Source organism: Neoarius graeffei, chromosome 7 (assembly GCF_027579695.1).
Source record: "Neoarius graeffei isolate fNeoGra1 chromosome 7, fNeoGra1.pri, whole genome shotgun sequence".
Lineage (NCBI taxonomy): Eukaryota > Metazoa > Chordata > Actinopteri > Siluriformes > Ariidae > Neoarius > Neoarius graeffei.
Window position 1 is genome coordinate 35,421,855 of NC_083575.1, and position 23,583 is coordinate 35,445,437.

General features: G+C 42.5%; 1 protein-coding gene across 4 annotated transcripts in view; it reads left to right on the forward strand.

The window, feature by feature from the left end:
* The window catches only part of tjap1 (tight junction associated protein 1 (peripheral)), a 247,775-nt gene that overhangs the window by 139,614 nt on the left and 84,578 nt on the right, over positions 1–23,583 (forward strand). For all 4 annotated transcript variants that reach the window (XM_060925556.1, XM_060925555.1, XM_060925558.1 and 1 more), the window contains exon 2: positions 14,566–14,627. The gene's annotated coding sequence lies outside the window, so the exon portion shown is untranslated. The remainder of the gene's footprint in view (positions 1–14,565; positions 14,628–23,583) is intronic.

The window sequence follows — 23,583 nt, forward strand, 5'->3', positions numbered from 1 at the left end:
TGTAAGATAGATATACATATATATAAAAATTTTTTTTTAATTTATACCAGTTTTGGTAAAAGCATCACTGCTTTTCACGTGTACCGTGCTTCACTGATTCTTTATTGTAATAAGATAAAATAGTCGACAGAGCGTGACCCCCACACTAAGTGTGTGTTGTGATTGGTTGGTCAATATGCGTCACCTTCATTGCAAGTCGGCAACACTCATTAGTGCACATCTTCCATGATCTGGGACGGAACAGTACCGTCACGTATTTTAATGTGGTGCCATGCATTTTCTTCGGAAAGTAGGTCAACTGTTGTTTTGACTGCCTGTTCATGTTTAAGGTAGTAAAAGCACACCCATATAGTGATTTTAATCTATGGGAAGATTATTTACACCCAATACCCCATTAGTTATATTGACAATTACAAGGGATAAACCCTTTCCTGGCTGTTTCACGATGCTGGTTTTTTTTTTTTTTACATTTGACACCTTTCCCTGTAGCCAACCAAACTCTGACCACTATACACTTAATAGTTAAATGCATCTTAAAACAGGAAAGGGAAAGATGCAAACAAGGGGATGATCCCAAGAAAAACATCCTGGTTGCTTTACTACATTTGTTCGGATCTGGAAGTTAAACCTAGACTCATCAGGGTTTTCTTTTTTTTTTTTTCAAGAAAAGGGGAAAGGGCCCCTAGCCACTCATGTGGGGAAAATTAGCATATCAATTATGATATGCTAATATAATCAGTTGACCTGCTTTCCGGACTTAGGATTTTTCAGAAAATATGCAAAAATAGTACCATATACAAATGCTTAGTTTATATTGAAGGAGTTGGATAATCAAAGTTTTTATTGGCTTAAAAGTTTGATAAAAGGTGTCTGTTGATAGGGTTAAAGGCTCATTCCAGTCATCATGTGCCCACATGGCCAACTAATGGCCTGAAGTAGGGCGTACCAAACGGTAATTTTGTCCCGAAGCCATATTTGGGGGCCCTCCTGTACCCCCACCAAACCTCTGAGTGCCCTGAAACGCTCTAAGTACACAGTAGAGTTCCCAAATATGATGATAAATCAGTTTAAACCCTATCAACACAAAAACTTTCCAAGATATGGACCCCTGAAATGTCAAAAAAAAAAATTGTCATTAAAAAAATCCACTTTTAAGGGGTTAATATCTCTAAAGTTAGTAAACTTGTGCTATTTTTAGGTGCAGAATCAGATAGACAGGGCCAGAATACATAGATATAGCAATTTACAGGTCTATATCCCCCTTAGAACAAAAGATATGGGCCTCCAAAAATGCTTGCAAATTAAGTATACAATTCCCGGACCCCAAAAGTAGGCGTGGCACCCAAACTTTGAAGGTCCAAAATTAAAAAACCGTTCGAGCTAGGAAGCTAAAATTTTTGGATTCTTTCTTTTGACATCATAAGGCACTAAGAAAATAAATATCAGGCAAATCGAAGAGGCGTCACTGGGGAGGGTGTGTGAATTGACATGGAATGACCCTTGTGCAGCAATATAGAAAATTCTAAAGGGTTCACAAACTTTCAAGCACCACTGTATATTGTTTGGTTCTTGCCTTTTCCTCTACTTCTACCTTTTCGTTTCTTCAGTTGGCATTGTATACATTTCAAGTTCTTATTTTTATTTTTTATTTTTTTTATCTGTGCTTCTGTTTTATGACCCACGTTTTCACAATCACTGTGAAACCACATTTTACTCGAGATGGCGCTCGTTCCGCCACACGGGATTTCTTTATGACGTCACCCCGAGGTATAGTCCGTAATAGGAGTTCCGGGCTTTTAGATCAATTTCGATTGAAAATATCATGAATATAACGTTAATACAACGTGACTGGATATAATAAGACTGGATAATCAAAGAATACATGACAGTGATACGTGTGAGTACAAAATGTTAAGTATGAAACCCCTGAATATTTAGAAAACGTAATGTTCTTGTAACGTACCGTCCCGTTCCGGTTCATACTTTCCGTACCGGGTTATGGGAGACACCTATTGGTGCACGCTTTCTTTGTGTGGCAGAATGTATGTGCTGGGCACTTGGAAGGTTCTGGAAAATTCTGAGCAGGGTGTGTGTAAATTTGAGGGCAGAGTGCACGTTCTGGAGGGCAGGGTGCGGCACCCTGGTAATATAAACTAGCTGGAGCACTGATTTGTATGTCATCTGCATGAGCAGCCATTCTGAACTGAATTCTGAAACCACCGAGTCTGGCCTTCGTCCCTGTGACCGTGTTCACCCGTGTTGTGATGGGAGGCTGTGTGTGTGGCTCAGTTCCAGAACACCAGCAGCTGACTGTCGCACACGGTCAGGGTCCACTGGCCTTTTTATCATTCGTTATCCTGTCACATCCTGCTGCGAAACTTGATCCAGCAAAAGGCCTTAAACATTCACACAAAGGACGGCTGTATGCCATCAACTCGAGGGGGCAAGTTCTCTATAAATGTATGTTGGAAGAGCTGTTAAACGTGTTTTGCTGCAGATTTGTAAGCTGCTATATTTTATCCTGCGCTCGTTAGCCTTGGAGCTGGAGGAACTTTCAGTCTGAGCAGATTGTCGTGTCATTTCTCTGAAGTTGCAGTTTAGCAGATTTAATATCGTCGGTATTCGAATAACCAGGAAGTAGTAGATTGCGTGCGTGTTGTGGAAGTCATCCGAAGTGTTTGGGAGTAACGGGATACATGGAACGGTGCGGCGTATTTAGAATACAAAATGAGTAGCTGTATTCAGATACAGTTACAATATAAATCAATGGTAATGAGAATACGGTTACAGTCTTGAAAGAACTGATTTCTTGGCTCACATATTCATTCACACTCCAATTAAATTATGGAAATTCAGTGCATTTCCCAGAAGCCCTTGACTGGAAAAAATAGCAACATGCCTTCATATTGCACTCTTACACCTGTCCACACACCACGAAATGAGTTAATGGAGTCGGCACCCAGCCAGGACAGCGATGTGTCTCGGTCGTGGAAATTCAAGCACCATTTCACTTTTCAAGAAGGAAAAGGAGATCGCAACATCACTGCGCAGTCCAACCTCTGCTTTCCAGCAACCAAATTGCTTTCAGCGTCAAGACAACTGCTCTAATTGGTTGTTGCTGTAGACCAACGCAACCCATCTCACTTGAAGGAGCTGGAGCAGTTTTGCCTTGAGGAATGGGCAAAAATCCCAGTGACTCGATGTGCTCAGCTAATAGAGCCATACCCCAAGAGACTTGCAGCTGTAATTGCAGCAGAAGGTGGCTCTACAAAGCAGGGCTTTGAACCAGAATTTTTTTCCTATTGGTTCGTTCCGAACAGAAACGGAATTTTAACGTTTCCGGTTTTGGGTTCCACCATTAAATAGACGTTCCCGAACCGGTTAGAACAAAAAAATTTCGTTCCCGGAACGGTTAATTACGTTCCCTGTCATCTGTTTAACAAATGGCTATAAAATTATGTCTCTGTCTCATCCAGCTTAAGCCAAATGTAGGCTAATTCTATTACAACCTTCATTAAATAAGACAAGAAATAATTCAAAACAATTATTATTTCAAATGTTGGCGATTTGGATTCTCAGTATGTCTTCCCATCTACACACACAGAAAAAGTGCCAAAAATGAAAGAGAATTCGTTTAGTGTGTTACCAAAGGCTAGTCAGGCCCTATGCATTGATAGGCTAACAGAGGTTAACGTCATTTAATGTTCGCGAGCCTCTCATTAACGTGGACAAATATATTGATATCGTGTTTGAAATTGACGTTTTTGAATAACGATAGACTGCAATATTTACCTCTTATTTAAGATGTGGAGACGTGATAGCAGTCCACCCTCCCGCTCTCTCCATTCAGTCAGCGACCGTCACACAGGAAGTGAACCCCAGCGGGTCATAGAAACTTGCGCAGGAGGAGAATGACTTTTTTATTTGTAGGCTACGGAAACTTTGAGGAACAAAATAAAAACCGGTATTAACCAGTTACCATTATTTTTAATAAGCGTTTCTGTTCCGGAACATAAAAAATATAGTTTCTGGTTTCGTTTCTGTTCCATGTGAAATAGAAAAAGTTCCCGGTTTTCGTTTTCGTTCCTTGAACCGGTTCAAAGCCCTGCTACAAAGTATTGACTTGGTGGGGGGGTGAATACCTATGCACACTCCAAATTTCTGTTTGTTTGTTGTTTTTTCCATCTTATTGTTTGTATCACAATAAAGCAACAATTTTCACCTTTAAAGGATATGGGACATGAAACATAAATGCACACTATATCAGTTTCTTTCCATTAAAAATATGAATTAATTGCATCAACAAATACAAAATCATCTATTAAATTCAGCAAAATTGTTATATTCGTGATGATTATATGGCATTTCTGCTCGACTTCCAATATGCATTTTTTGCAACCGGAAGAGCCGCTGTCACGTGATCATACGTCACAAAAACTTTCGGGCACAGCACAAGCGGGTAGATGAATGGAGAAGTGGATGACGAGAAAATTGTTTTTATAGTCTTTAAAGTACATTGGACATCATACATTGGACATCATGGTGTATTGTGCCGCTTATGGTTGCAATAATTCCAATGGGAAATGCCCTGGAGTAAGTTTTTTTTGCATTCCCCAAGGACCCGAAGCTGAGGAAAATGTGGGCTCACCTGCGCATGCGCAGTAGGCTTCGCGCATGCGCAGTAGGCTTGGTAGGACAAATCCAAGAGGTAGGATAATTTTACAGAACACCTGTTGAAAAAACTTTGCACCTACTGTTTCCCACAAACTGTGTTCGGACCATTTCACTGAGGATTCTTTCAACATTAATACTCAGGTACTGAGCGATATTAATTCATGAAACAGGAAGTATAAGGATGAGAAAAAAAAAACAGTTTAAATCGGGAAGCTGCGCACATTTGCGCCAGGCTGCACAAATGTGCGCAGCTTCCCGATTTAAACTGTTTTTTTCTCATCCTTATACTTCATGTTTCATGAATTAATATCGCTATTTTTTATTGTTTTTTTTTTTTTTTTTATTGGATCTGCGCGATTCAGCCGTGAAAAAGGCGGCATCCGCCAAAAGGCGCGCTGTTTGCATCCCTGCACGGAGGCCAGGGGACAGGGCAGGAATATTTTTGTTGATATGAGTGATCCGGTGCGATTTCGCGACCCCCCTGTTGAAGACCTCTGCGCTAAGCGACTGAAAGCCGAGGTAAGGATTAGTATTATAATTTTGGGTGTATCAATTATTGATTATCATAATTCTGACTCGTTTCGCCATTTTGAATGTTTTCATCTCGGACTCTGGAAGCATTGTATCTCAATCAATCTCGAAAAATATCAGAAAAAAAAAAAAAGCTTGCAACGGACTTTAGCTAGATCTATGATGAACTTTCAATGTATGATACAAAAATAATACTTCTTTCAACAGATCATTAGCCTTTGAGCAGAATTGTTTTTAACTTACCAGGAAGTGTTATCCAGCCGACCGCTTTCAGTTTCATGGGGGTTGAATGAACTCTCACTCTCAGAATCATCTGACCCGTCAGAGTAAAGACAAGATCCATGTTCATGTGAATTTCCAGCTATCGGTTCGAATTGATCGGGTCTAACTTCACATCTCTGTGAAACATCGGGAATGTCACTGTCGATGGTGTCCATTTCGGTAACCTGTTTACATTAGATTCCCAAGCGCTGGCTCCTTGGAAAGTTTTTGTGACGTCACGGGTCACGTGACCACCTAGCTAATTAACGAATCATTGTTTTACGCTGATGTATAAAAAATAACTTGAATAATGTGATGATTTTCACATTTTTGACGCCCTGCAGTGATTTAGATGGCATTTCTTATGTCCTTTATACATAATTATGCCCAGAAAAAAATCCATGTCCCATATCCTTTAAAGTGGTAGGCATGTTGTGTAAATCAAATGGTGCTCACGCCCCCAAAAAACAGGACAAATGCAAAAAGGAGGGAGAAATACTTTTGCAAGACACTGTAGGCAGTTGATTAGCCGAACTGAGACATGACTATCTGGAAATTTGAATTTGCAAACCACTTGACATGTTGTCTATCCTAGCTAGCGTTAGCTATGTCACTTGGGACAGTATAGCGGCTTCGAGACTCGCGTTATCGCGATCTCTATGAATGGGGAGCCTATTCATGTGCAGTGCTGCTCCGAAAACCGTTTATGTTGGCGAGTATAACGGTTTCAGGATGTAGTTGACGAGGCTGGACATGACTTCTTATTAGGGTGCATCAGTTGCCCTCACTTTCACAAAATCTGCTGCATTTGTGTTTGGGTGTTCCTTTTCACCAATAAAGACATCCTGTAAAATGTTTTGACCATATTCAAAGGTCTAATGGTGGCACCATGAAAAAAAACGCTTATTTTATGTTTTCGCGTAAGGTTTGAATCACAATGTTGGACTCCATTTATTGATTTCTTGTGACCCAGAGATCATGTTAAGAACCTTTGCAAGGGATTGAGAAGCATTAATGTGATTCATAATACATTTGTATTGTTTAAAAGTAGTTGAACAATGATTCAATGAACAGCTAAAACTCAAACTGTGCTTGATAATATATTTAGAATATGTACTAAAAATGTGGATCTAAGATATTTGGTATACTCTATAACAGGGGTCGGCAATTAAGTTTGGACCCGGGCCAAATATTTTTCTGACAATGGCATCGCGGGCCATGGCCATGCTTTTCTAATGGGGGGAAAAAGTTATATATTTTTTCTATTATATTAAAAATAAACGTTATTTAACTTTTAAAATGCATTTAATTTAATTTCATTTAAAACATTAATTTGCTTCTATGCGCTGTTATTATGTCGACTGCTGCATCTCCTGGCGTCTCTCATGAAACAGGCGACCTGCATATAGCAACCTGCCGTAACTCATCTCATCTCATTATCTGTAGCCGCTTTATCCTTCTACAGGGTCGCAGGCAAGCTGGAGCCTATCCCAGCTGACTACGGGCGAAAGGCAGGGTACACCCTGGACAAGTCGCCAGGCCATCACAGGGCTGACACAGAGACACAGACAACCATTCACACTCACACTCACACCTACGCTCAATTTAGAGTCACCAGTTAACCTAACCTGCATGTCTTTGGACTGTGGGGGAAACCGGAGCACCCGGAGGAAACCCACGCGGACACGGGGAGAACATGCAAACTCCACACAGAAAGGCCCTCGCCGGCCTCTGGGCTCGAACCCGGACCTTCTTGCTGTGAGGCGACAGCGCTAACCACTACACCACCGTGCCGCCCCTGCCGTAACTAATGTATACAATTGCCGGTTGTTTATTCTTTTGGATGACGTGTAAATGATGAGCTGAAGATTGCTAGCTATCAATGCGAAATGTCATTGTCAAAAGCCATGAAAAGAAAAGTTGATTCCGAATGCAGGACCTACAAAGAAGAATGGAAGCAAAGGTATGCGTTCATCCTGCCTGCATTTATTAATGCCAAGCCAACGTGTCTCATTTGCAACGAGGTTGTTGCCGTTTGTAAAGAATACAATATTAGAAGACACCATGAGACAAAGCACGGCCACTTCAAAAACGCATATCCTCCTGGGACAGAGATGCGAACACAGAAAATTAAAGCCTTGGAGGCTGGATATGCACACAGCAGCAAGATCCTGATTCAGTCACTCACCGAGCAGCAAAAGGTTACAAGTGCGTCCCTTAAAGCAGCATGGGTTCTTACCCGTCACAACAAACCGTTTACTGACGCAGAGGTGTTTAAGGAAGTGATGGTGGCTGTTTTGGAGGAGCTGGTTACTGATAAGTCGATGGGTGGCGTGATTTTTAATTTTTAATTTTTTTTTAATTAGGCTATTTGATATTTGAGCCGGCGGCACGGTGGTGTAGTGGTTAGCGCTGTCGCCTCACAGCAAGAAGGTCCTGGGTTCGAGCCCCGTGGCCGGCGAGGGCCTTTCTGTGCGGAGTTTGCATGTTCTCCCCGTGTCCGCGTGGGTTTCCTCCGGGTGCTCCGGTTTCCCCCACAGTCCAGAGACATGCAGGTTAGGTTAACTGGTGACTCTAAATTGACCGTAGGTGTGAATGTGAGTGTGAATGGTTGTCTGTGTCTATGTGTCAGCCCTGTGATGAGCTGGCAACTTGTCCAGGGTGTACCCCGCCTTTCGCCCATAGTCAGCTGGGATAGGCTCCAGCTTGCCTGCGACCCTGTAGAACAGGATAAAGCGGCTACAGATAATGAGATGAGATGAGATATTTGAGCCGACCTTATGTTTTTTTTTTTTTTTAATGTAGCCTAATGAAACATAGGCTATTTTTTCACCTTGTCCATTGCGAGAGGGAGACAGGACACTTTTGGTTTCCATAAGATTACGCGCGCACGCGTGCCAATTACCGTTCCGACCTGTGCGTCAAGTAAGGCTAAACAGGCTGCAAGGATGTTCTACCTGTTGCTTTTGTCACGTTACTTATCAGCTACACTTCAATAAATGTTACGAAATCAGTGGAATTGTTGTATTTTTTAAAATAAAACATGAGGTTTAAAAAATGTATTAATCATATTTTTTAAACAATAAATTAACGTCATTTCGCGGGCCAGATAGAATTGATGGCAGGCCAGTTTTGGCCTGCGGGCCCCTAATTGCCGACCGCTGCTCTATAAGGTGCCATAATGTTTCATGAAAAGTGATCAAAATTTTGTCATAAAAGTCATAAAATAGCAGTTTTTTCCATAACTTTGAGCTCTTGTGCCACCATTAAATTTTTGAATTTTGTCAAAATATTTCACCCAGTGTGTTTTCTTACCAAAAGGAACATAAAAACAAAAATGCATCATGATCGGAGGAACTTTTCATTTTTAGGGGGCAACTGATGCACCCTACTGATTATATTTTGTTTTCATCATTTTAAATCAAGAAAAGGTAAAGGACCGATTTTCTTTCTCCTGTGCCATTTTTAAGATTCGCCGAAACAAAATGTACCTCAGAAAACTGGTGACTAAATGTTAATTTGACATTAAATTTGGTACCCAAAAAACAGTATTTTCATGTTCTTGCAGTTCTGGAAATAAAGGAAAGGTCAAGGAAAAATTGGGCGTCCTTTCTCGTTGCGAGGGTTTTTTTTTTTTTCCCTTTCTTTAAATCAGACAAAACAGTTGGCTTTTGTGAACCTACTCAAATAGCATTTGCTCCTCCAGCAAGTGTTTTTAATATATTTTCAGTGTTCCTCAAATGTCTTCAGCCAGCTTCGAGACTAACGAGTAAGCTGGTTACAGTAAGTGGCATTCACAAGCTGCTTGCTCGACAAAAGAATAGTCGAGCAAGCAGCTTGTGAATGCCACTTATTGTAAAGCTACTTATTGACGACAATTTAACGGAATACATTACAAATTGCGTTTTAGGACGCGTCTTCTGTAATCTGTAGTAGGAGACGTTTTAAAAGTAACCCTTCCAACACTGGTCATCCACTTCAGCTGATGTCCACTAGAAAACCAATGACCATTTTTTTTTTTTTTCTAATGACTTGTAAGGCAGCATTTTTCAGTTTGAATGTTTTTACCTATATGGAATGAGTCGAGCTGGATGTGGTGTCAGGATTTCAGTTAGTCATACCCTACGTTCAGACTGCAACCTGAAACGACCCATATCCGATTTGTTGTGAAATCCGATTTTTTTGTTAGGCCGTTCACATTACCAATTATATGAGACTTGTATGCGATCTCCAATATGAACGGAAAACGACCCAAAAGTGTCCCGCATGCGCAAACTGACACGTAATAAGCACATCTACGTAATACGTAAACCAAAAAAAAAAGCGCACTCTTCAAGTTTGCAAGTAAAGCATGGAGATGAGGCGAGACCTGGCGATGTGTTTTTTGTGGCGGCGGTGGAACTCACACAATAATCTGATTAATGTGGGCAGCAGACTAATGAGACCGAAGGTGTCAAATTACTGGAAATTTCCAGAACAATCTTATAATCTTGTAATACAGGATGGTTTAAGTTATAAATCAATGATAGAAACTGTTTTATTTAATCAGGCTAACAGATCAACATCCAGGTCCCTACCAAATCCACCATTAGCTTGAGCAATTCTATAAAAGTCTATTTAAATTCTGAAAACTGTACAAATGTTGTTGTTTTCCACCAAAGAGGCGGGATTAGCCAACGCAGAATAGTGACGTTTGTCTCTTGTTGATGACGTGTAGGTCGCATGAATGCGACCTGTCCGGTCAGACTGCAGTCGCATGTGAAAATATCGGATATGCATCGGATTTAGGCCCACATATCCAAGCGGCCTGGGTCGCATGTGAAAAAAATCGGATCTGTGTCGTTCAGATTGTCAATAACAAATCGGATACAGGTCGCATATGGGCAAAAAAATTGGATATGGGTCGTTTCAGGGTGCAGTCTGAACGTAGTCATAATTTAGTTACCTCAATGTTTGGCTTTTTCAAAATACCGACATGGTTTCTGTATTTTGAGTTGTTTTTTTTTTTTTTTGTTTAATAACCCCACTGGTGTCCATCCGTATTTCCGGCCATCCGAAACACCCTTTTTCTCAACAACCACAAATCATAGCCACTTCGTACTGAGCTTCGGCTTGCGGTTTTATACCGTGTATAGCATTTTCAGGTCTGTCGCACATCGACTTCCTGTTTACCAGCTGAATGTATTTATGAAACATGTAGCATGGATTTTGACGCCATTTCAAGAAGCAAAATGCTGTTTCAAGATGAGTTTACCAGGATGCGATGTGAAATCCCTGGGGAGAGAGACTGCTCTTTACTTACTTGTTTCAGGGTTCATTATTTGTTGAAGTCAGCATTCATAATAAGTGTCCTGTTCCTTCGATTGATATATTCTGATATAAGCGAGAGCGGGGGAGGGGGGTAACACAAGTGAGCAGTAGCTCACAGTTGATCTTGTGGTTTTTTTTTTTTCCTTTTCTCAACACCTCCTCTTTTTCCTTACAACCACTATCTCGTAATGGAAGAGATTTTACGGGAAAGGCATTTCTATTTGCATTGGGTTAGTTTTACACAGGGACTTGGAACACTGTCATGCTATTATCAGAATGTCTCCGAGTTTATTTTCATCCAAATTCTTCATGCAGGTAATTGTTCGAGACGGCATGCATGCATGTGGAATGATGCCGTATTTTACCTTCTGTTAAGTTACCAATGGAAATATTCTGAGAGGATAATTAGTAATGTCACTGGGGATGGCACTTGGGAACTCCTGTACACGTGCACATTCATGCGATTATCCAGTTACTCGAGTACAGCTCAGGAGCTTCCGTTAATGTTCACATCAGGCGTCAGGGTGGGGATGATCTCAATGACTTGGACCATGGCATTTTTCTTGGTGCTACATGGGCTTGTATGAGTATTTCAGAAACTGCTGATCTCCTGGGATTTTCATTGCACAGTAATATCTAGAGATTACACAAAATGGTGCAAAAAAAAAAAATCCACTGAGTGACCGTACTGTAGGTGGAAATCCCTTTTTGAGGAGAATGGGCAGACCGGTTCCCAGTCACAGAATGGCTACAGTAAAATTAAAACAAGAAGACGGAGTCTTCTATATCCCCCGTGCTATATGCAAACTATATACCAAGTTTCAAGATATTATTCGTCACATTTTTCAAGTTCTGCTGCAGGAAACCAACCCTACCTCTTTACACTGACCTCAGCAGCCCATGGCATAAACCCACCGGACCTTTGGTCCAGGTGAGCTAAAAATGAAAACTTCTCACATTTCTTAGTATGAAAAGGCGCATAAACTACTTAATCAACACATATACCAACTTTCAATACCATATTGCTCATAGTTTTCAAGTTCTGCTCCGGAAACAAAACCTACCCCTCAGACTAACCTGAAAGACTAAGGGCCTCTGCATGCTCTTGCGACAAGGCTTTTGCAGATAGCTTTTCGCAGACAGTTGTAATTTATCGTTGAGCGTGGAGTAATAGGCGTGCGCGATGTTATTCACCGCCACAACGCAAGGGGGTGGGTGCAAAGTCGCGAAATCGCTAGGAGTAGTTGGTGGGTGTGGTTAGTGGAGTGTTTATCCTCCGGTTACTTATAATGACTAGAACTGGAGTCGTATAGATCAGGGGTGGCCAACCAGTTGCAGACCAAGAGCCACATTTTTTACTGTGTTACCGCAAAGAGCCACATCATACACATGGGCACACTAACATCATCCATCCCTTCCTCTCTCTCTCTCTCTCTCTCTCTCTCACACACACACACACACACACACACACACACACACACACACACACACACACACACACACACACACACCTCTGCTCAGCCAGATTAATAGTAAATGTCACACACCAACATATTTACTCCTACAGTACTAAGACCACAGGCTGAGGCCAGTCATTTTTAACAATGAACATCGTGTGCACTTACTATGCATGCTGCTTAGTGGGACTCATGGCATTACTAAAAAAAAGCCACACCATACACATGACCGCACATGAACATCACCCCCCCCTCCCTCACAGACACACACGCACACGCTCAAGCACTCATCTCTGCTCAGCCAGATTAATAGTAAATGTCACACGCCAACATGAGAGAAATTTACTCCTTCAGTCAGTACTAATACCACAGGCCAGTCATTTACAGCAATCAATATTGTGTGCACTTACTATGCATGTTGCTTAGTGGGACTTCTAACATTCCTTGCCTTGAACAATCCTCTTCAAATCTGGCTTGTATTCCGTCGTTGCCACTCGAAGCAGTTCTTTCACATGGGTGTCAGTCAGAACAGAACGATGCTTTGACTTCACATGTTTCATGGTAGAAAACACAGACTCGCAGGCGTATGTTGACCCAAACATTGACAGTATCTTAAGCGCAGCCCGTTTCACATTCGGGTATTTTTCCAATGGCACACTTTTCCAAAACTCAATGGTGCCTTCCCTCAAAACAGGTTTCAGTTGGTCTTCCTCACGAAGATCGATCATCTCCAACTCAGCCGCAGCCTCATCTATGACTAGCGGGGCTTTCAAACAGTCCATCTCCGCATTGAATGGGTCGACGAGGAACGTAACCTGTGGCCTTTTCAGTTGTATATCACGGAACCGGGTTACAAAGCTTTCGTGCAGGTTTTCAATTAGTGTGGCATATCTGGCGCTGAAGATTGGAAGCTTTGAAATGAGCTAATGACGACTGACATAAGGCAGAATGGCTTGCCATTACGTTCAACATAAAAGTATAACCCACTCTGTTAAAAATGTCCTATGTTCGTCTTCATATTTTCGTTTTGCTGTGCATTTTTTCATTGCCATTTTGAGAGGCTACTTGACACAAGACACACCTTGCCCAAAAACTTAGCAATTATCTCATGCACATGTGCATTTGACATGACCTGAAAATACCGTAATATACCCAAGCAAAGCGAAGATGCATTTGACGAAAATACCATACTGAACTCAAGCAAAGCGCACATGCACATTAAAAAAAAAACACATACACAAACATCGATATGAACGTCAGAGCCGCATGACACCGGGCAAAGAGCCGCATGTGGCTCGCGAGCCGCGGGTTGGCCACCCAAGGTATAGATGTACGTATTTCCTCACTTCCTCGATCAACCGCTCTTCGTGCTGCTCCATCTTCGCTCGTGTTTTTAAAAATGGCGGTAGTGAAAACAAACCAAACCGGGAAAGTAGGGAAGCGGATGTAGAGTGGACCAATCGGAGCCCTCTTGTCTGCGACGCTGTCTGCGAGGCTTCTGCGGTGGTCACAATTTTTGGGAGGTGCGCGCAGAGCGTCTGCGAAGGTGGGGGGGCTACGCAGACACCATGTGCGACGCCGTCTGCGAGGACTGCGTTGTCAGCATAAATTGGCCTTAAGTCTGGAATTATTTCCATGGAAACATGAAAAAAAGTTCTCAAATGTCTTAGTATGAAAAGGCACATCTACATCACTTTGTTAACATGTATACCAAGTTTCAAATCCGTATCCTGAATAGTTTTGGATATATGCTCCAGAAACGAACGTTGCTCTTTGAAACGAAGTCAAAATCTATTTTTGATGTAAACATTTGAATGGTTTTCTTTTTTCCTTTAAAAATCCAAAATGGCAAAAGGCACCAGTTGACATGTTGCTTGATCTGTATACAAAGGTTTTCATGAAGATATCTTCAGTAGTTTTAAAGGTATGGCCTGGAAACGAAAACGTGACCGGACGGACGGAACCCGTTTCTATCTCCCCCACCAAACTTCATTTGGGCGGGGGATAGTAAGCACTCTTTAAAACTGTGGCGAGCAGAAAAGCATCTCAAGATGCATAATATTCAAAGCTTGAGGCAGATGGCGTACAACAGCAAGACAGTTGTGTGGGGAGTGTTTATACAAGGAAACTTTATGTAAAGATTTCATAATATAAATTTCCTTTAATTTTCACAAACTCTGTGTATGTGTGGGTTTTTATGTATGTATGCATTTTTTTTGTATTTTTTTAAATGCGATTAATACTATGAAACAGATATTTGTAAATGAGATCAGTGTGAAATTTCATACCGTAACATGAGTATGCTTCATGTTTGCCACTGTTTGTGTTTCAGAATGGCCTGGGCCTGACTACACGTGAAGGAGGACATCTCAGAAACACCACCTCACTTTTTGGGTATGCCTAACATTTGATTTGTTGAGAGAGCCTACTGAAGTTTGTTTTGCTCCTTCACCCCTGGCCTGTGCATTATTGGGCGTCGTAACCTCTAGAAATGTCCTTAATAGGCCATTTGCAGGAATTGGTCATGTGTCAGTTTTCCCCATAGCAACAAGCCCGTGGTGGGCAACAGGGGCACAGATACGTTTTTTGAACTGGGGGGGACAAAGCTGCCAGCAAACCAACCCCACCCCCAACATGTGTTGTCAACATGTGTTGACTTTCTAACTATGCCTGTGTGTTGCGTGAGCGGCAGTCAGTCAACAACTCTTCGCAAAGTTTCCTTATGAAACATGCTCGCTGAAATTATGGCAGGGAACGCCAGATTAAACATTAAAACTGCCTTCTGAGCACTGTATCTACAGGCTACCACCGAAAGAAGGAGGCTACCAGAAAGGCATCTCTACTCCGTACGATTTTACTTTCACTACGACATTACTTTGAACAATGGGGGCATGGTGGTGTAGTGGTTAGCACTGTCTCCTCACAGCAAGAAGGTCCTGGGTTCGAGCCCCGGGGCCGGCGAGGGCCTTTCTGTGTGGAGTTTGCATGTTCTCCCTGTGTCCGCGTGGGTTTCCTCCGGGTGCTCCGGTTTCCCCCACAGTCCAAAGACATGCAGGTTAGGTTAACTGGTGACTCTAAATTGAGCGTAGGTGTGAATGTGAGTGTGAATGGTTGTCTGTGTCTATGTGTCAGCCCTGTGATGACCTGGCGACTTGTCCAGGGTGTACCCCGCCTTTCGCCTGTAGTCAGCTGGGATAGGCTCCAGCTTGCCTGCGACCCTGTAGAACAGGATAAAGCGGCTAGAGATAATGAGATGAGATTACTTTGAACAGACTATCAAAAAATTGCAAGGTGATGTGATAAAGTAAGGCACAGTTTACTTACAGTCGTTGTTTTTTGAAAAAACGATGCAATCGTTTTCTGCCTTTTCAGTTTGGCACCCTTCATCATGCCGTGTTGGGGTCCTGAACTAGGAGCTGTCCCCGATATGCCTGTCAAAATTGTTGTGGGTTACCATAGCAACCAAGCTCGAGCTCGCAACCTGTGCAGTCTGCGCAGCTCAACCAACCGAATATCAGTCTTTGTTTTGTTTTATGTGAGTTGTTGCAATTATGTCTGTACTGCTGTGCACCTCAATAAACTGAATGGTAATTAGTCTTTTGATTTTTCCGTGAGGTTTGCCTTATGCAAAGAAAGACAGCATAGATGTTTTTTCCTCCCTATAAGCTAATATGACACTCCTTGACGACCATAAGAGTTTGACTGGCGATGCGAAGCAATTCATTTCTGTAATAGCTGTTTTTACCTTTTCTACTGTCTTTTTTGACCCGAATTTTCGTGTATACTTGGAAAAAGTTTGTGGTTTTAACTTCTGTCGTAAGTTAAAGTGAATCATTGGGGAAGAAATCTGCTTCTTATTTTCTAAAAACACATCTACAGATGTGTTATTTACCAGCTGGGAGGTCCGTATGGTGAAATACCGTGACTGAGGTCTTGAAAGTACTGATCGAGGCCCTCTGGGCCGAGGTCATGGTATTTTACCATACGGACCGACCTTAAGCTGGTAAATAATATATTTATTTTTTTCTTGACCAAATTCTAACAGAAAACGAGAGCGCCCGAAAGGGAAAACCGAGCCGAGCCGCCATTTTGAATCCTCATTCACGGCTGTAATGCAAATGGCTTCCTCCTCGGTATACAAGTGCACTTCCATGGCAGGAAAACAACTAGCGTACATTTTGCCACCTGTGTAGTCCCCATTTATACAAATAGGAGTCATTCAGGATTCAGCCGTGTTTTTGCTCGGTGTTAGCAAATTACAAGTTTTTAGCTTTCTCCTGAAATGTTTTCTTTTATTTCTTCTTCCTCAGGGTAGTAAAACTCGCTTTCGCTGTGAACACTGTCGTTATCGCTATCCATGATGTAAAATTAATGCTATTCTCCTGAGAAATGCAAAAATAAAGGTCGACAAAAATTGCTACTATGTTTGTTGTGAACGAGGTCCATAACTGGGGTCTGTACCATAGGATACGGACCCGCTCGCCAGCCAATCAGAACGCAGGATTTGATGGAAACCGGACCGCGGAAAAAAAAAATCTGTATTTTCAAGAATCTTCACACATAAAGTGAATGATCAAGGTAGAAAAGAAGAAATTCTTGAGAAATCCGCCATTTCGCACGTGAATTTCTTTCGGCAGCGATCGACTTGAGTCCAGAAAACTCTCTTTTACGGCCAATGATTCGCTTTAACTTAGGACAGAAGTTAAAACCACAAACTTTTTTTCCAAGTACACACGAAAATTCGGGTCAAAAAAGACAGTAGAAAAGGTAAAAACAGCTATGACAGAAATGGATTGCTTCACATCACCAGTCAAACTCTTATGGAATGTCAAGTTAGCTTGCCCACCACGGGCTTGTTGCTATGGGGATAATTGACACATGACCAATTCCTGCAAATGGCCTATCGGCTGAATCCGTCTCTCTGCTGAACTCCAGAGTTGTTTCAGTGACGGCAGGTTGATGCACACGGCTTCAGGAGAAAGATACTGCAGCTCTTTTCGTCGGCAAGAGATTATTTGCCCATCAAGTGGGAGATTTATGGCCCTTTTCCACTACCCTTTTTCAGCTCACTTCAGCCCGACACGGCTCGCGTTTCGACTACCTCAGAGCGGCGCGACTCAGCTCGCTTCAGCCCTGCTCAGCCCCCAAAACTCGCACGGTTTTGGAGCGGGGCTGAAGCGAGCCAAACCGAGCCGAGTGAGGCTAGGGGCGTGAGGAGACACTCCCCTGTGCACTGATTGGTGAGGAGGAGTGTCCTCACACGCCCCGCGAGCACGCTGGGATCTGTAAACCCGGAAGAAGAAGAATTACGAGAATTTCTGAAGCCTTATGCGCCTCGCCTCATCTATACGCTCTTGCCAGTATCTGTTGGCGTTGTCGGTGACAACCAGCCACAGCACCAAGACCAGCAACACTAACGACTCCATGTCCTCCATGTTTATTGTTTACTATCCGGGTTGTGAGACTACCGCTTAAAAGGTCACTGATGTCACTGTTTGCGCCGCCTAACGACATCACGTGACGTCCACCCACTTTCGCTAACTCCACCCAACGTGTCCACCCACTTCCAGCCAGCACGGTTCAGCGCGGTTGTAGTCAAAATGCAACTCCAACAGCCCCACTCAGCTCGACTCAGCCCAACTCGGCATGGCTCAGCCCGACTCAGCCGCGTTGGTAGCCGAAAAGCGGCAATAGTTACGACAGATAGCTTATTTGAACTGTACCTAATGTACACTCACTGGCCACTTTATTAGGAACACCCGTCCAGGGCGTATCAAGCTTTCCAAAAGTGGGGGTGTTCTGGAATGGGGAAGCCACATCATTAGAAATCGGTTTATGGCTATATACACGCCTGGCATGTACACTGTGATGTACTGTCAATGACCGATATGGAACTTTTTCATCCCCATGGTCCATGGATGCAAATGAAAGGGAGGACAGCAGAAAGCCTATAAATCCAGCTGACTCCAGCCAAGTTCTGCATTTCATGCAGAGATTTATCATGTTGGGTTTTGGTGTTGTTCCTGCCAGGGCTATGTAGTTATTCAGTAAGTGAAGGCAAAAAGTATTGAGTGATAATTCTAGGTAACAGGATGCTGTTCTATAACAGAGATGTCAGTATTGCTGCCTACACTGGTATACACTGATATAAACAAAACCAAGAACTTCACATAGCCCAAGAAGTCATACACAGTGTATAGATCACACACCATCATGCATAACAGTTTGGACTGGGATTGCTTTGTGTGAGCAGGAGGCATGGCTAATCAGTTCATGTTGGAGAAGCGCAGCATCCTGGAAGGACCTCTTTAGTATAGCATTCAAATAAGACGGGGCAGTTCCTGCTTTTAATGTCTTTTTAATTATTCAAACTCGTGTACAAAACTTGTTTGCATCATGCATTACATCAGGTTTAATGCATAAAATTTGAAAATGATGCAATAGATTACACATACAACAAACACTTAATGGCCAAATAACATTACTGTACAACAGTTATTGAACATTCATTCAATTTGAAATGCCTTTAAATCTCAGTTGAAAAACTCTTCTAAAAAGTGATAAGCAGTTATAATGCATGAAAAGTAGACTTGGTACAAACACACACACACACACACACACACACACACACACACACGTAATAAAAAACTTGCCTCGACTGACTTTACAACTAGTAACTACTATTAACTAGTGCTGTCAAAAATGTCGCGTTATTAACGCGTTAACTTGACTCAATTTTAACGGTGATAATTTTTTTATCGCGAGATTAACGCTCTGTGACATGATGTAGGTTTGTCATAAGCTTTTGAAACTGCCAGGAACTTGCAACAGAGACTTTGCTTAGAAAACCGATAGCAGCTAGACTGTAATGCCACGCCCCGCACAGCCAGAGTCCTCTGCCCTCCTCCCCCAAAGAACCAGCGCGGGCAGGGCGCGCTAGTAGAGATGGGATTTATGGCTCTTTGATGGGATCCGCATCTTTGTGATCCGTTCTTTGAAAAGAGCCGTTCAAAAGACTGGCTCATTTGGCTCTTTTTAAATATTTATTCAGTTTTAAGAAGACAGCGTCTAAAGAAGCCAGATCCCTCTGAACTGTAAACTCAATGCCATCCCAGAAATCCTTCCTGTAATATGCAAATTTGGCCGCCTCTGATTGGACAGCGTGACGCATCAACAGGCAGAAAGTGTAAAAGTACAAAATGTGTTAAGTGAGCTGAAACAGTAAAGATCAGATTCAATGCAATATTTATCAACGAACAACTTAAAGTTAATATAATAGTGTACTTTTATATTATAATCAAGCATGGCAAGCCTACCGTCACTGTGTAACCTGTCTCTCTGAGTTGTAGACTAACTCAGGTTCTTTTATTAGCCCCGGTGTTCAGTTTAGGTTTCACTTTGCAGTGGCTGTGTCAAGACGTGTTATGCTCTGCAATACAAAGCAAGCCCATTCATGTTTTTATGCTGATAAGAGAATTCCAATGGTTTTTCATGTGACAAAAATGTGCGATTAATCGCGAGTTAACTATGACTGTCGCGACATTAATCGCGATTAAATATTTTAATCGCTTGACAGCACTACTATTAACACAATCTTTTAGGGCATGGCGCCTGGGACAACTGTTTGAACGACGGCATCGCAAGCGCTTTGAGAAGGGTCTGTCTGCAGAGCCACAGAGCCAGGCACAGTAAGCACCGCATGCGATGTCAAACCTGGAACGGTGAATCAGGAACGGTAAAACTGGTGTTGGCTCTGCAGCTCTGCAGACAGATCCTGTATTATTGAGCGCTTTCGGCACGCTACGCAAACTGGCGATTATATTCACGCAACTGCTGATTGGTCGGGTGAGAAAAACTGTTTTGAGTCCGTTGCGTGGCTGTTTTTTGTGTAACGTTATGGCAAGAGTTTACTTCCTTGTTACACATTTTATAGTAGCTGTATCATTTTCATAATGATGTCATTTTAATCTGACAAAAGTGCAGGGGATGAAATTGTGTTTCAACAAAAGTGGGGGGATGAAACGTACGCATCCCCCGCGAGTGATGCGCCCCTGCACCCGTCCACCTGCTGCTCGATGCGGTTCTCTAATCAGCCGATCTCTTGACAAGCAGCACAGTGCATCAAATCACGCAGATACAATTCAAGCACTTCGGTTAATGTTCACTTCAGACAGCAGAATGAGAAACCTTGTGATCCCAAAGTGTGACTTTGACCGTGGCCAGATGGACTGGTTTGAGTATTTCAGAAGCTGCTGATCTGCAGTTTTCACACAACAGTGTGCGCAGAATGGTGCGAAAAACAAAAAAAACACGGAGTTCTGTGGGTGGAAACGCCTTGTCGATAAGAGAGGTCAGAGGAAATGGCCGGATTGGTTCGAGCTGCCAGGAAGGATATCGCAGCTCGTATAATCGCGCTCTCCAACTGTAGAGAGCAGAAAAGCATCTCCGCATGCAGCAGCAGAAGACCATGTTGGGTTCCAGTCCTGCAGCCAAGAACAGGACGCTTAGACTACGTTCAGACTGCACCCTGAAACGACCCATATCCGATTTTTTTTTTTTTTGCCCATATGCGACCTGTATCCGATTTATTGACAATCTGAACGACACAGATCCAATTTTTTTCACATGCGACCCAGGCCGCTTGGATATGTGGTCCTAAATCCGATGCATATCCGATATTTTCACATGCGACTGCAGTCTGACCGGACAGGTCGCATTCATGCGACCTACACATCATCAACAAGAGACAAACGTCACTATTCTGCGTTGGCTAATCCCGCCTCTTGGGTGGAAAACAACAACATTTGTACAGTTTTCAGAATTTAAATAGACTTTTATAGAACTGATCAAGCTAATGGTGGATTTGGTAGGGACCTGGATGTTGATCTGTTAGCCTGATTAAATAAAACAGTTTCTATAACTGATTTATAACTTAAACCATCCTGTACCACATCGCCAGGTCTCGCCTCATCTCCATAGCAAACTGCACTGGTGTTTCTGCACCTTGAGCCAGCGCTGAGAGAAGCTGCAGAATTCAGCTGGCTATAAACAATCTAAATAAATATTTATAAAAATGTAGAAAAAGTTTATTAATATGACGAAATAAATATGTGCAAATGATTAAGCCTGAATTAAGAGTTTGGTAATACAGCGGCCGTATCCCAAATGACTGCCTACTGAAGCTTGAGTGCACTATACAGAGTTTAAAAATCCATTACTTCCTAGTAACATGTAGTGCACTTATATAGAAATTAGAGACATATTTAGGAGTCAACCCTCGTTACCAGGCTACACGTTTTCATTTCAGTTCAGAAACAAAAACACACACGAGACCTCACACTTTAACACTAACCAGATAATTAAACAAACAAACAAAAACTTGGAGTGCGCTTTTTTTTTTTGTTTACGTATTACGTAGATGTGCTTATTACGTGTCAGTTTGCGCATGCGGGACACTTTTGGGTCGTTTTCCGTTCATATTGGAGATCGCATACAAGTTTCATGTAATTGGTAATGTGAACGGCCTAACAAAAAAATCGGATTTCACAACAAATCGGATATGGGTCGTTTCAGGTTGCAGTCTGAACGTAGTGTTTGACTCAAGAACAAGTTCCTATTAAAGTGGCCAGTGAGTGTACAGTATATTTCATTTTAGATTTACTGTTTTAATGTTTTTGTTTCTTACAGCATCTGATGTTTTGCTCGTCAAAATATTCCATTAGTGTACAGGTCCTTAGTGTTCGTGCATCTGTCCCTGTTAAATATCGAGGCGGGGAGTACTGACGGGTTATACTAATATTTATATCGCGATATAACATTTGATGATCTTGCTATTTTGCTTCACTGCTTTAAACATATGAACACCAGCTTCCACACGGTCCCTGCACGCTCCTACCGCCTGCTCCTTCACTGTCACAAGCATGATATATTTAATGAAGCTGACTCAAGTCTGCAGTGGTCGTTTCCAGACCTCCAGGTTCTGAACAGATGAGCCTTCGAGAAGAAGAAAGGGCTGCAAATGAGAGCTGGTCACAGCGAGGAAGTACACACAATACCAGTGCCTGACAGAGCATTGGTGTTGGTGAGAAATGGCCATGAAATATAAGCTGAGCATCTCTGTTTACATGCTTGGGGAGAAAAAATAAAAAATGTTTTTTTTTTTGCGGTACGGTTTCCATCAAATCCTGCGCTCTGATTGGCTGGTGAGCAGGTCCGTATCCTACAGTAAGGACCCCAGTTACAGACCTCTGGCGACTCACTCGTTCACAACAACAAAAAACACAGTACAATTTTTTGTCTTTTTTTTTTAATAAGATTTATTTATAAGATTTGTCAAAAATCTTATAAATTTTTGCCAGCATTTCTCAGGAGAATAGCATTAATTTTACAGCATGGATAGCGATAACGACAGTGTTCACAGCGAAAGCGAGTTTTACTACCCTGAGGAAGAAGAAATAAAAGAAAACATTTCAGGAGAAAGCTAAAAACCTCTAACTTGCTAACACCGAGCAAAAACATGGCTGAATCCTGAATGACTCCTATTTGTATAAATAGGGGACTACATAGGCGGCAAAATGTAGTTTTTTTTCCTGCCATGGAAGTGCACTTGTATACCGAGGAGGAAGCAATTTGCATTACAGCCGTGAATGAGGATTCAAAATGGCGGCTCGGCTCAGTTTTCCCTTTCGGGCGCTCTCGTTTTCTGTTAGAATTTGGTAAAGAAAAAAATAAATATATTATTTACCAGGTGGCACGGTGGTGTAGTGGTTAGCGCTGTCGCCTCACAGCAAGAAGGTCCTGGGTTCGAGTCCCGTGGCCGGCGAGGGCCTTTCTGTGTGGAGTTTGCATGTTCTCCCCGTGTCCGCGTGGGTTTCCTCCGGGTGCTCCGGTTTCCCCCACAGTCCAAAGACATGCAGGTTAGGTTAACTGGTGACTCTAAATTGACCGTAGGTGTGAATGGTTGTCTGTGTCTATGTGTCAGCCCTGTGATGACCTGGCGACTTGTCCAGGGTGTACCCCGCCTTTCGCCCGTAGTCAGCTGGGATAGGCTCCAGCTTGCCTGCGACCCTGTAGAAGGATAAAGCGGCTAGAGATAATGAGATGAGATATTATTTACCAGCTTAAGGTCGGTCCGTATAGTGAAATACCGTGACCTCGGCCCTGAGGGCCTCGATCAGTACTTTCAAGACCTCGGTCACGGTATTTCACCATACGGACCTCCCAGCTGGTAAATAACATTTATTTTTAGTGATCTTGACTTGGGACTTTCATTGTGTCAAACACAATGATGATAAACTGTTGGATCCTTAAATCCTAGCTTGTGTACAACAAAAATAAAGGCTCATCGAAG